Source organism: Peromyscus californicus, unplaced genomic scaffold (assembly GCF_007827085.1).
Source record: "Peromyscus californicus insignis strain IS unplaced genomic scaffold, ASM782708v3 Scaffold_12__1_contigs__length_115047231, whole genome shotgun sequence".
NCBI classification, from domain to species: Eukaryota; Metazoa; Chordata; class Mammalia; order Rodentia; family Cricetidae; genus Peromyscus; species Peromyscus californicus.
Genome location: NW_026294413.1, coordinates 67,012,274 through 67,024,957, shown reverse-complemented (window position 1 = coordinate 67,024,957; position 12,684 = coordinate 67,012,274). Strand labels below are relative to the sequence as shown.

At 44.1% G+C, this 12,684-nt stretch overlaps 1 pseudogene; it reads left to right on the top strand.

The window, feature by feature from the left end:
* The first annotated feature begins 10,394 nt into the window (after positions 1-10,394).
* LOC128107931 (60S ribosomal protein L13a-like) lies at positions 10,395-11,207 on the top strand (annotated as a pseudogene).
* Positions 11,208-12,684: the final 1,477 nt, after the last annotated feature.

Genomic DNA, 12,684 nt, shown 5'->3' with positions numbered 1-12,684 from the left:
ACACCACATTAACAAAAGGTATATACACTGTAATCTGCATTGATAGAGAAAAGGCTTTGAGAGAACTCATTTTTTTTTTAATGATTTAAGAAGCCACTCCAACCAGGCATGGTCATACATGCCTTTAATCCCAGCACTCAGGAGGCAGAGGAAGATGGATCTCTGTGAAATCAAGGCCAGCCTGGTCTACAGAGTGAGTGCTAGGACAGTCAAGGATACACAAAGAAACCCTGTCTTGAAAAAACAAACAAAAAAGCCACACAATACACTGGGAATAGAAGGAAATGACCATGATGTAATAAAGGTAACATGAGAAACTCACAGCCAATAGCATATTCAATTGTGATTCTAACACTTTTCTCTGAAATCAATAATAATGATAGAAGATATCAGCAAAGTAGAACAAAAAATCAACACATGAAAATCGGTTACCTTTGTGTGCAACCTATCAATGAATAACCTTGGAAGGAGTAAGATCAGGATGTCTACATTTCCATGTTATTGAACATAACAATGCAATTCCTAGTCAGAAGTCATAGAGTTAAAACGTTAGAAAAGGATTTTCCAGTTAGCTCCTTTTGAACACCATACTGTTTTATGGGTTTTTTGTTTGTTTGGAGACAGGATTTCTCTGTGTAGCCTTGTCTGTTCTGGAACTCACTCTGTAGACCAGGCTGGCCTCCAACTCACAGAGATCTGCCTGCCTTCCGAGTGCTGGGATTAAAGGCGTGCACCACCCCCTTCTGGCCATTACTTAGTTCACACAAACCGACAGTTGGATGTCCAGCACTGCATAAACTGGCAATGATAACCCATGTTTGTAATCTCAGGAGGCGAAGGCAGTCATGATGATCAGAAACTCATTGTCAGCTATATAATAAGTTGAAAGCCAAGCCAGATGACATGACCTGCCTCAAAAACTAACACACACACACACACACACACACACACACACACACACACACATACACACCAAAATCAATCAAACAAAACCAGCTAAGAAACAGATAAATGAAAACAAAGTAAATAAATTAAATAGGCAGTTTTTTTTTTCTGAGAAAGGCAAGCAAATGATCAGTAAATATTTAAGATTGCTCTGAAGAGGACCGGAAAGATGGCTCAGAGGTCAAGAGCACTTACTGCTCTTCCAGAGGACCAGGTTTTGATCCCTAGCACCCAGGCTCTCAACCTGGGTAGCTTCACGTCCAGGGGATGTGACACACTTCTCCTGGCCTCCAGAGTCCCAGGGCAGGTATGTGGTGTACAGACATACAGTGCAGGCAAAACACTCATACACATAAAATAAAGTAAATAAATCAAAACAATAAAACAGACATCATCTGCATCCTTTAAAAATAAATAAAATGGCTCTTTGTCCCTTATAAGTCCTGGGTGAGGATCGTAACACAGTGTGGTCATTGTGGAAAACAGTTTGATAATTCCTCAAAAATTTAAATATAGAGCTGACTTATAAACCAGCATTTCTACTCCAAGAGATACCCAAAGAACTGAAAGGAAGAAATCAAGATGATATTTGCCAGGCATGGTGGCACATGCCCGTGATCACAGCACTTGGGAGGTGGAGACAACCATCAGGAGTTCAAGGACATCGTTAGTTACATAGGAAGTTTGAGGCCAATCTGGGCTTCATGATTTTAGAAATTTGTCCATTTCATGGGAGTTAACTAATTTATTTGTGTAGCGATCTTTGTTTCATAATTCATTTTATTTCCATAAGGATCATGCTGAGTTGCCCATTTTCATTTGTGAATCTTCTCCCTTGTTTGGGTCACTTTTGCATTTTGTATATTTATTATTTTTCCTTTCCTTTTTTTTTTTTGAGACTGGGTCCCTCCCTCCCTCCCTCCCTCCCTCCCTCCCTCCCTCCCTCTCTCTCTCTCTCTCTCTCTCTCTCTCTCTCTCTCTCTCTCTCTCCCTCCCTCCCCCCTTGGCTGTCCTAGAACTCACTCTGTAGATCAGGATGACCTCAAACTCAAGATTAATGACATTTGTGTGCAGGTGTCTCTATGTGTCTGCTGGTTGGATCTTAGGTCATTGGGTTTGGTTGTGGGTTTCCTTACTGTGTTACAGCTGGGATGGAAAGGTATCTTGGCAATTGGGAGCCAAGGATTACCACAAAGTCATACAGTACAACAAACCTCACAGAAGAGATTTATTGGGAGGGAAAACCCCAGGAGGGTGGCTGTCTCTGCTAGGGGGAGAAGCAGCAGAGAATTGAGCAGAAGACAGGATTTATAGAGGATATTCCCACCCCACCCCCACCCCCCGATAAAATGGGGCCTGACTACCCTCCTGAGGGGGTGGGGGAGCTAGAACAGCCATTAGGGAATTCTAGGGGGCCTGGCCTAGCCATTTTCCCCACCAGGACAGATGGAAGCCTGGGAGGCGGGGCTTGACTGGTGGAGCTCCTCAGGGTCAGGGCCTGGCTGCTCCTGGGCCAAAAGGGGTCAAAACTTTGGCTTTGGGAGTCGTCTAGGAGCTGGCTGGGGAGGTCTCCAGAGGCGGGGCTTACTAGGAGTCTGAGCACACCAGGGAAACCTGTCCTGCTGCCCAAGGCGGCCTGAATAGCCAACACTTAGTTCATGTAAAAAATAATTCACCAAGTAGTTGAAACTATTCTTCAAGGGCTCCTCTGCCTCCACCTTCCAAGTGCCGGGATTATTTATGGGCGTCATGGCTGCTTTTCTGTGGTACTGGGACGCAGTCTAGTACTAGACCAGTGCCCTATCGACACAGCTACACCTTCAGACCCGTACTGAGGTCGTGTTCCTCAGTCCCGAGGATCGTTTTTTGCCTCAGCCTCCTGAGCAGCTGGGACACAACCGCACTTGGCTACATCTAATTAAAAAAAAAAAAACTTCGTTACTGGTTCCTTGCGTCAGAGGCCGGTTCGCTGTCTTCTGAACAGCAAGGTAATGACGGTGAGGACAGCGGGACAAGCAAGCAAAGAATCTTAAAAGTGAGTTACCAAGGAGCTGGAGAGCGGACTCAGTGGTTACGCACATTTGCTGTTCTCGCAGAGGACCAAATTGCATTCTCAGTCACCACACAATGGCTCACAACCATCCCTAGCTCCAGTTCCGGGGGACCCAAAGCCCTCATCTGACTTCGCCTGGCACCAGGTACGAATATGGTTCATATACGTGTGTGTATATGCAAAATACTCATACACATAAGAATAATAAGAGTTAAAAAACAAACAACAAAAAATATGAGTTGCCAAATAATACCCTGGGATCAGAAGTTCTTTTACATCCTGAATGAAAGGTCGATTTAGTCCCCTTGTATGTAAATTAGGCATTGACTTGAGATGAATCTGGTTAATTTGAATGTATATGGAGAAGTCTGATTGGTTGAAAGTGCCACAGGCCTAGAAATGGTTTGAGTAGAGGCTTAAGGGTAGTTGGTGGCAGGGCAGCAAAATGTTGGGGAATGGAGGGGGAGGAGAAGCAGGAAGCAGAAAGAACAAAGGTTGTGATTGGGTACATCTTGTGAGTTCCAGGCCAGCCCGGTCTACAGAGTGAGATCCAGGACAGGCACCAAAACTACACAGAGAAACCCTGTCTCAAACAAACAAACAAAAAAGTGTCACCTCATTTGAAATTATGTTTGGGAGACATTCCCCAATCCTCCCTAAGCTCAGAGATGTTCCTAAGGCAAAAATTACCACTACCTCCTCAAGTCCTTACAGAGCCTGCAACAGACCTCTGTCTCTCCCTCTGTGTGTGTGTGTCTTCCTTCTTTTTTATTGTTTTTTTTTTTTTTTTTTTTTTTTTTTGGTTTTTCGAGACAGGGTTTCTCTGTGTAGCTTTGCGCCTTTCCTGGAACTCGCTTTGGAGACCAGGCTGGCCTCGAACTCACAGAGATCCGCCTGGCTCTGCCTCCCGAGTGCTGGGATTAAAGGCGTGCGCCACCACCGCCCGGCCCTTCTTTTTTAAAGACAGAATTGCACTATGTATCCCTGACTTCCCGGAACTGCATAGACAGGGAGTGCCAGCATTAAAGGCATTGCACTACCACACCTTACCCGTTATAGCCTTGGCAAGAGGTTAACCACTGAATTACATCTGCAACTCTAATTTATACTTTCTTTGTTCAATTAAAAAAATATTTCTTTCATCATGTGTGTGATCATGTGTGTCTGTGTGTGTGTATGTGTGTGTTTAATGCTATGCCCAGATCACAGGGACACCCCCCCCCCCAAAGACCACCACAGAGACTGAATCATGTATGTAAAAAAGAGCCTTTATTTCAAGCTCGGAGGGAGCTTGGTCTCTTTGTCTGCCGGATACAACAGTGAGAGCAGAGGGCCCCTAGCCCAGGCAGGGTGGGGTCTTTTTTTTTTTTATCATATCAGAGGTTGGGGTGAGGGGATTTTTAGGGTTCACGACCTTGATTGGCTGACATTTGTATAGGGGTGCTGGGCATGTTTGGAATGTCAGGTACTTCCCCTTAGGAACAGGCTCTCCCTGGGAGGGGTCAGCTTGTGGCATTTACAGGTGTTGCCTGCCAGGAAGCCTGTCACAGAAACTGTGTCTGGGCCGCTAAGCCTGTCATGGCAGCTGTGTGGTCAAGCTGTTTTGGGCCCACCCCCAAACACATTGGAGTGTCCAAGGAAGACACAAGAGGGCATCAAACCCCTGGAGCTGGAGCTAGGTAACAGGTACTTGTGGGCAACCTGACATGGGGTTTGGGGTCTGAACCTCGGGTCTTGTGATGAAGCAGAAAGTGCTCTTAACTGCAGAGCTACCTCACTAGTCCCCAGTTTTTCTTCTGAGACACTCTCATTTAGGGCAGGCTGACCTTGAACATACGGTGTGGTTGAGGATGAACTTGAACTTCTGATCTTCCTTACTCTTATACTTTCCAATCTCTGGGTTTAAAAATTTTTTTAGTTTTTTTTTTCAAATCAATGTACAATGTTTTAGGTTTTATTATGACACTACCATACATTCGTATCATTAGCCTTCTTTCCTATTCATTCCCCTCCCCATACTGCCCTCCCTTTCACCCCGGTCCACTCTTATGCGATCCTCTTCCTCCTCTGAAATCATCCTCTCTTCTAACTTCATGTCATGTAAATAATCTCTCCTTACCCCTTCCCTGTTAAGGCATCTTTCTCCTCTTTCATGGTCTCCTTTCTACTTTTATCATACACACACACACACACACACACACACACACACACACACACACACACAAGATATATATGAGAATAAAATACGAGATTTGTTGTTGAGAGTCTGGCTTATGTCACTTGACATAATTATTTCCAGTCCCATCCGTTTTCCTGAAAACCCATGACTTCATTTCCCTTTATGGCTGAAAAACGTTCCCCTTTTGTAAACCATATTTTCTTCATCCACTCATCTGTTTGCAGACATCTGGCCTGGTTCAGCTTCCTAACTAGTGAGACTAGTACAGCAGCTAACTTGGATGTTCGTGTGGTCTGTAGATCTGGAATCTTCAGGTGGGTACCAGGTGGTCTAAAACTGTGTCCTATGGTATTACTACTTTTGGGTTTTTGTTTTGTTTTGTATCTGTGATACAGGGTGTTGTGTAACACAAGCTGGACTCAAACTTACTATGTAGCCAAGCATGAGCTTGAATTATTGATTGCTCTGTCTTCAGCTTCCTTGTGCTAGGACTACAGATACATGTCACCATGCCTGCTTTAGTTTTAGTTTTTGAGAAACCACCAACTGATTTCTATCATAGCTTCAGTAGTTAACATTTTCAATAGCACTGTATAAGCATTCTTCTTTCCCTACATCCCGCCCATCTCTGGTCATGTATATTTGCGGTTCTAAATGTCTTTTGTGTTCAGATATCCATTTCTTTCTCTAGATTTGAGAGATTTCCTGCTATAATTTCATTGAATAGATTCTCTAAGTCTTAGGTTTTTATTTCAGTTCCCTTTCTATCCTTTGGACCCTTAAGTTTTGTCTCTTGATCATACCCCAGAGTCCTGGAAGCTATGATGATGCACAACAATTTTTCTTTTGTTGCTGTTTGAATGTAGTATTTCTTTCTTTCTTTTTTTTTTTCCCTGTTTTTTGTTTTGTTTTGTTTTGTTTTTGTTTTTCGAGACAGGGTTTCTCTGTGTAGCTTTGGAGTCTGTCCTGTTAATTGCTTTGTAGACCAGGCTGGCCTCGAACTCACAGAGATCCACCTGCCCCTCAAGTGCTGGGATTAAAGGCATGCGCCACCACCTCCTGGCTGAATGTAGTATTTCTTTGGCTTTACCCTCCATACCTGATATTCTTCTGCTTGGTCAAGACTATTGGTAATTTTTTTCAGTGTATTTTTTCTTTTGATTCATTGAGTTTTCATTTCCAATATTTCTATTTTTCTTCAAAATTCCAGTCTTCTATCAATTCTTTTCTTTCATGTTGCTGACTTTTTGGTCCATATTTCTCATCCATCTTCTGACTTTTTCCCTCTTCCGTTACTACCTTTCCTTTCTGGGTCCGGGTCATCTGCCTCTTTGAGGTTATTGATCATTTTTTTCTAGTAAATGTTTGATCTCTTCTTGTACTTTACCTATTTTAGTATCTTTGAGTTCAGTAGTTGAGAAGTTCTGATCATGTGGAGGAGTCATGTTACCTTGCTTTTTCTTACTTCCTGTGCTTCTGTACTGTGACTTACTCCTCTGTGGGTTTGGCTATTGCTTCAGTTTTATGAAGAGCTCTTCTCATTGAGGAGCCTACTTGTGAAATCTCAATTCTCAGTGCCACCCAAGGAAGAAAAGCAAGTTGCTATAACAGGAACCACGTGAAACCAATCAAAATATTGAAATACATTTAAAATCAGTAAGAAGCAGGGCGGTAGTGACATACGCCTTTAATCTCAGCACTTGGGAGGCAGAGGCAGGCAGATCTCTGTGAGTTTAAGGCCAGCCTGGGCTACAGAGTGAGATCCAGGACAGGCACCAAAACTACACAGAGAAAACCTGTCTTGAAAAAACTTAAAATCTTCTTCAAGACCCAGCTATACCACTCTTGGGCATATACCCAAAGAATGCTCAATCTTATCACAAGGACACTTGCTCAACTATGTTCATATCAGCATTATTTGTAACAGCAAGAACCTGGAAACAACCTAGATGTCCCTCAACTGAAGAATGGATTAAGAAAATGTGGCACATATACACAATGGAGTACTACTCAGCAGTAAATAACAATGATATCATGCAGGCAAATGGATGGAACTAGAAAATATCATACTGAGTGAGGTAACCCAGATTCAGAAGGACAAACATGGTATGTATTCACTCATAAGTGGATACTAAATATAGGGCAAGGGATGGCCAGACTGCAGACTCCTTGATTTGGAGGATGTGGGGATGTGGGGTGGCTTGGGAGGGAGGACTGGGAGGGGTGTGAGGAGGGAGGAGGTGGGATCTGTGGGTGGTATGTAGGATGAGTAGAAAATTTCTTAATTAAAAAAAGAAAGAAAGGAAGGAAGGAAGGAAGGAAGAAAAAAGATCCTGTCTTGGCGGTACAGGGTTTCTCTGTGTGTAGCTTTGGCTGTCCTGGAATTCACTCTGTAGCCCAGGCTGTCCTGGAATTCACAGAGATCTGCCTGCCTCTGCCTCCTGAGTGCTGGGATTAAACGCCTGCACCACCACCGACTGGTTCCTTCTCCTCTTAAGAATGATACGTGCCAGGTCATTTGCTGCTGTTTTTCTGCCTGAGTCAGAAAGCAGCCACTTTAACTTTTCTTCCCCTTAATAAAGGATCTCTGTGAAAACAGATATTTGGGTGTGGTTTGTTCCGGTGTCTGGAAGGGAGTCCCCTTCAGCCACCTTCTTCATACAAAGCCTCTAGAAAACAAGACAAACCATATCTAGTTTTGGTGATATGATACAATGGCACAGGATAGTGGCTTAATTCCCCACAACATCAATTTCAGAAGAATTTTAAGCCTCCACAATTTTGTTTAAAATGTTCTACTCGTGTGGCTGAGGATGTGGCTCAGGGGCAGAGTACTTGCCTAACATTCATGAAGACCTTGGTTCAGTCTCCAACACCAAATAAAACGGTGCCTGTGATCCCAGAAGCCTGGAGGTGGAGGCAGGAGGTTCAGAAGTTCAAGACCATTCCACCCTACATACTGAGTTTGAGGCCAACCTGTCTGAAAACGGTGGAAAATATTAGTGTGGAGCTAAAGGTATAGTTTAGTGGTGCAGCTTGTGCTTTGCATGTGCAAGCCCCTAGTTGAATGTCCTCCCTCAGTAGGCTGTGGCAAGAGGCTCACAGGTTCAAGGACACACTGAACAACTAAGGTCAGGTGTCAGAATAAAAGGTAGTAAGATCTGGGAGTACATATCAGTGGTTGAGCCCTTGCCTAGCTCATATGAGAATCTAGGTTCAATCTGAGGACACGTGAGCAAGCATGAGAGAAAGATTTTTTATACTAGGAGATGGAAAGAGTTCTTAAATAAGATGGACAAGAGACACAAATGATAGCCATTAAAAATGGGTGAAATCAACTTTATGGAAGCTTGTTTTGAATTTGCTAACAAAAGACTCAATAAAAGACAGCTTGTGGCGGGCGGTGGTGGCGCACGCCTTTAATCCCAGCACTCGGGAGGCAGAGGCAGGCGGATCTCTGTGAGTTCGAGGCCAGCCTGGTCTACAGAGCGAGTTCCAGGACAGGCTCCAAAGCTACACAGAGAAACCCTGTCTCAAAAAAAACAAACAAACAAAAAACCAAACAAACAAAAAAGATAGTTTGCCAGGCTTGGTAGCACACACCTGTGATCCCAACACCTGGGAGGCTGATGAGGCAAGATTGGGCAACAGAGTGAACACCAGGCCATCCATGACTAAAGAGTGAGAACTATTCTTAAAAAAAAAAACAAAAAAACCTAATGAATAATTAATAAAATGGAGAATAAAAAGCACACATTGCCAAAAAAGATGGTGAACTGGAAGCTTCCGCCAAGTATTAAGAAGAACAGCCAGTAAAGTGGAAGAAGAGACTCTATTCCAGACAGAGAAGAGGGAAGAGCTCTGGAAATTCACAAGGGCACTGTAAAACAACTGCCGTGTGTGTGTGTGTGTGTGTGTGTGTGTGTGTGTGTGTGTGTGTGTGTGTGTGTGAGAGAGAGAGAGAGAGAGAGAGAGAGAGAGAGAGAGAGAAAGAGAGAGAGAGAGAGAGAGAGAGAGAGAGAGAGAGAGAGAAAGGCAACAAACACAGAAAGACGGCAAAACTGAACACAGCTCCAGCCAGAGGGCTTCCCACAAGGGTGAAGAGAAGCAGAAGCCTCATCCACAAGGTAGACCAGGTAGCTCTGTTAAAAGATACTGGCTATCTTACCATCAGACAAGCACCACCCTCACCAGCCCCAAAGCCAGTTGTGAGTTTTGGGGGGACAGTGATTCCTCCAGGGGATAGCAGAAGGAGGATATATCAGACATCCTATGGATGGATTTGAATGTCTAAAACTGAGCAATCCCGGAGGACCTGAGAAGAGAGAACAACCATGAGTCAGGCAGCCTGGATTTAACCCAGCACACCTCCAGGCCAGAAACAGCCCTGGGAGAGTAAGAGTGCTTGATGCTGACAAGCCAAAACAAGCAGGCTGCAGGAGGAGGCTCCTTTCAGGCCATGCATTGCATAATAATGCAGCCTCGTTAGCTGGAAATGCACCAGAGTAAATTTGGGTTTCGTTTGCAAACATATGGTTGCTCACAGGGTTCCTTTGATTGTGGAGACAACCCTAGGTGTGATCACCTTTTCCTTTTTTTCCCCTCCATTCTCCCCCTTTTTGTTCTTTTTCTTTTCTCTGCTTCTCTCCCTCCCTCCCTCCCTTCTCTCTCTCTCTCTCTCTCTCTCTCTCTCTCTCTCTCTCTCTCTCTCCTTCCTTTCTCTCCTTCCTTTCCTTATTTATTTATTTATTTGTTTGTTTGTTTTTGAAACAGGGTTTCTCTGTGTAACAGCCCTGGCTGTCCTGGAACTCACTCTGTAGCCCAGGCTGGCCTCAAACTCACAGACATCTACCTGCCTCTACCTCCTGAGTGCAGGGATTAAGGGCGTGCACCACCACTGCACAGCTGACTCACAAACATTTTTAACTTCAATTCTAGATCTAATGCTCTCTTTTGGCCTCTGTGTGTACCAGACATGCATGTGGAACATGTAGGTAAACACAGATACCCACTTAAAAATATTTTTAAAAAGAGAAACCCTTAAAAGCACTGGGGAAGCAGAGGCAGGAGGATCTCTGTGAGTTCGAGGCCAGCCTGGTCTATAGAGCAAGCTCCAGGACAGGCACCAAAACTACACAGAGAAACCCTGTCTCAAAAAACAAAACAAAACAAAACAAACAAAAAAAACCCTTCAACTTTCCCAGGCAGCTGCCGAAGATGGCGGAGGGGCAGGTTCGAGTGCTGGATGGCCGCCGAGGCCATCTTCTCGGCCGCCTGGCGGCCGTTGTGGCCAAGCAGGTACTACTGGGCCGGAAGGTGGTGGTTGTGCGCTGTGAGGGCATCCACATTTCTAGAAATTTCTACAGAAACAAGTTAAAGTACCTGACATTTTTCCCAAAGCCGATGAACACCACCCCATCGCGAGGCCCCTACCACTGCCGAGCCCCGAGCCGCATTTTTTGGGCGCACTGTGCGAGGCATGCTGCCCCCCGAGACCAAGCGAGGCCAGGCTGCCCTGGAACGCCCCAAGGTGTTGGATGGGATCCCTCCACCCTATGACAAGAAAAAACGAATGGTGGTCCCTGCCGCCCTCAAGGTTGTGCGGCTGGAGCCTACCGGAAGGTTTGCTTACCTGGGACGTCTGGCTCATGAGGTCGGGGGGAAGTACCAGGCAGTAACAGCCACTCTGGAGGAGAAACAGAAGGAAAAGGCCAAGATCCACTGTCGGAAGAAGCAGCAGCTCTTGAGACTACGGAAACAGGCAGAAAAGAAAAGAACGTAGAGATGGAGAGATGGCTCAGAGGTTAAGAACACTGGCTGTTCTTCCAGAGGTCCTGAGTTCAATTCCCAGCAACCACATGGTGGCTCACAACCATCTGTAATGAGATCTAGCGCCCTCTTCTGGCCTGCAGGGATACATGCAAAACAGAATACTGTATACATAATAAATAAATCTTTAAAAAAAAAAACGTGGAGAAGAAAATCAGCAAGTTCACAGAGGTCCTCAAGACCAATGGACTCCTGGTGTGAGCCCAATAAAGACTATTTGCTTCAAAATATATTTATCTAGGACAGATGTGGAAGTGTAGCTCAATTGGTGGACATTATAAATAAAGCTTGTGGTGGCGGGCGATGGTGGCAGAGGCCTTTAATGCCAGCACTCAGGAGGCAGAGACAGGCGGATCTCTGTGAGTTCGAGGCCAGCTCTGGTCTACAGAGCGAGATCCAGGACAGGCTTCAGAGAAACCCTGCCTTGAAAAACAAAACAAAACAAACAAACAAAAAAAGATAAATAAAGCTTGTTATGTAGACTAGGCTGGCCTCGAACCTGGAGATCGCCTGCCTCTGTTTTCTGAGTGCTGGGTTTAAAGGTATTTGCCTTTGGAAATTGACCTGTAGGCAAGTGGGAACCATTAAGTAACCTTGTAGACATAGTTTCCTAGGCTACTTTTCTTTTGATATTCACATCTAGGATTCTTTCAATATTTATTTATAAGAAAATTTTTTTATTAAATATTAAAAGACTTTCACCGACCCCACATCTGACAGAGGACTGATCTCCAAAGTATATAAAGAACTCAAGAAACTAGACATCAAAATATTGAACAATCCAATTAAAAAATGGGCTAAAGAGTTAAACAGAGAATTCTCAAAAGAAGAATCTCAAATGGCTGAAAGACATTTAAAGAAATGCTCAACATCCTTAAGCATCAGAGAAACGCAAATCAAAACAACTCTGAGATACCACCTTACACCTGTCAGAATGGCTAAGATCAAAAACACTGACGACAATCTAGGTTGGACAGGATGCGGAGCAAAGGGAACACTCCTCCACTGTTGGTGGGAGTGCAAGCTTGTACAACCACTGTGGAAATCAGTATGGCGGTTTCTCAGAAAATTGGGAATCGATCTTCCTCAAGATCCAGCCATACCACTCTTGGGAATATACCCAAGGAATGCTCAGTTATACCACAAAGATACATGCTCAACTATGTTCATAGCAGCACTATTTGTAATAGCCAGAACCTGGAAACAACCTCGATGCCTGTCAACTGAAGAATGGATTAAGAAAATGTGGTACATATACACAATGGAGTACTACTCAGCAGAGAAAAACAATGACAGCAGAAAATTTGCAGGCAAATGGATGGAACTAGAAAATATCCTGAGTGAGGTAACCCAAACCCAGAAGAACAAACATGGTATGTACTCACTCATAAGTGGATTCTAGATATAAAGCAAAGAACAATCAGACTGAAAAAAAATTTGTTAACTTATTTAATTTTTTTATTCATGTGAGTGTTTTGCCTGCGTCTATGAATGTGTACTATATGTGTGCCTGGTGCCTGAGGAGGCTACAGGATACCCCATTTTAATTAATTGATCAATTAATTAATTAATTAATTAATTAATTAATTTTTGTTTTTTGTTTTTCAAGACAGGGTTTCTCTGTGTAGCTTTGCGCCTTTCCTGGAACTCACTCTGTAGCCCAGGCTGGCCTCGAACT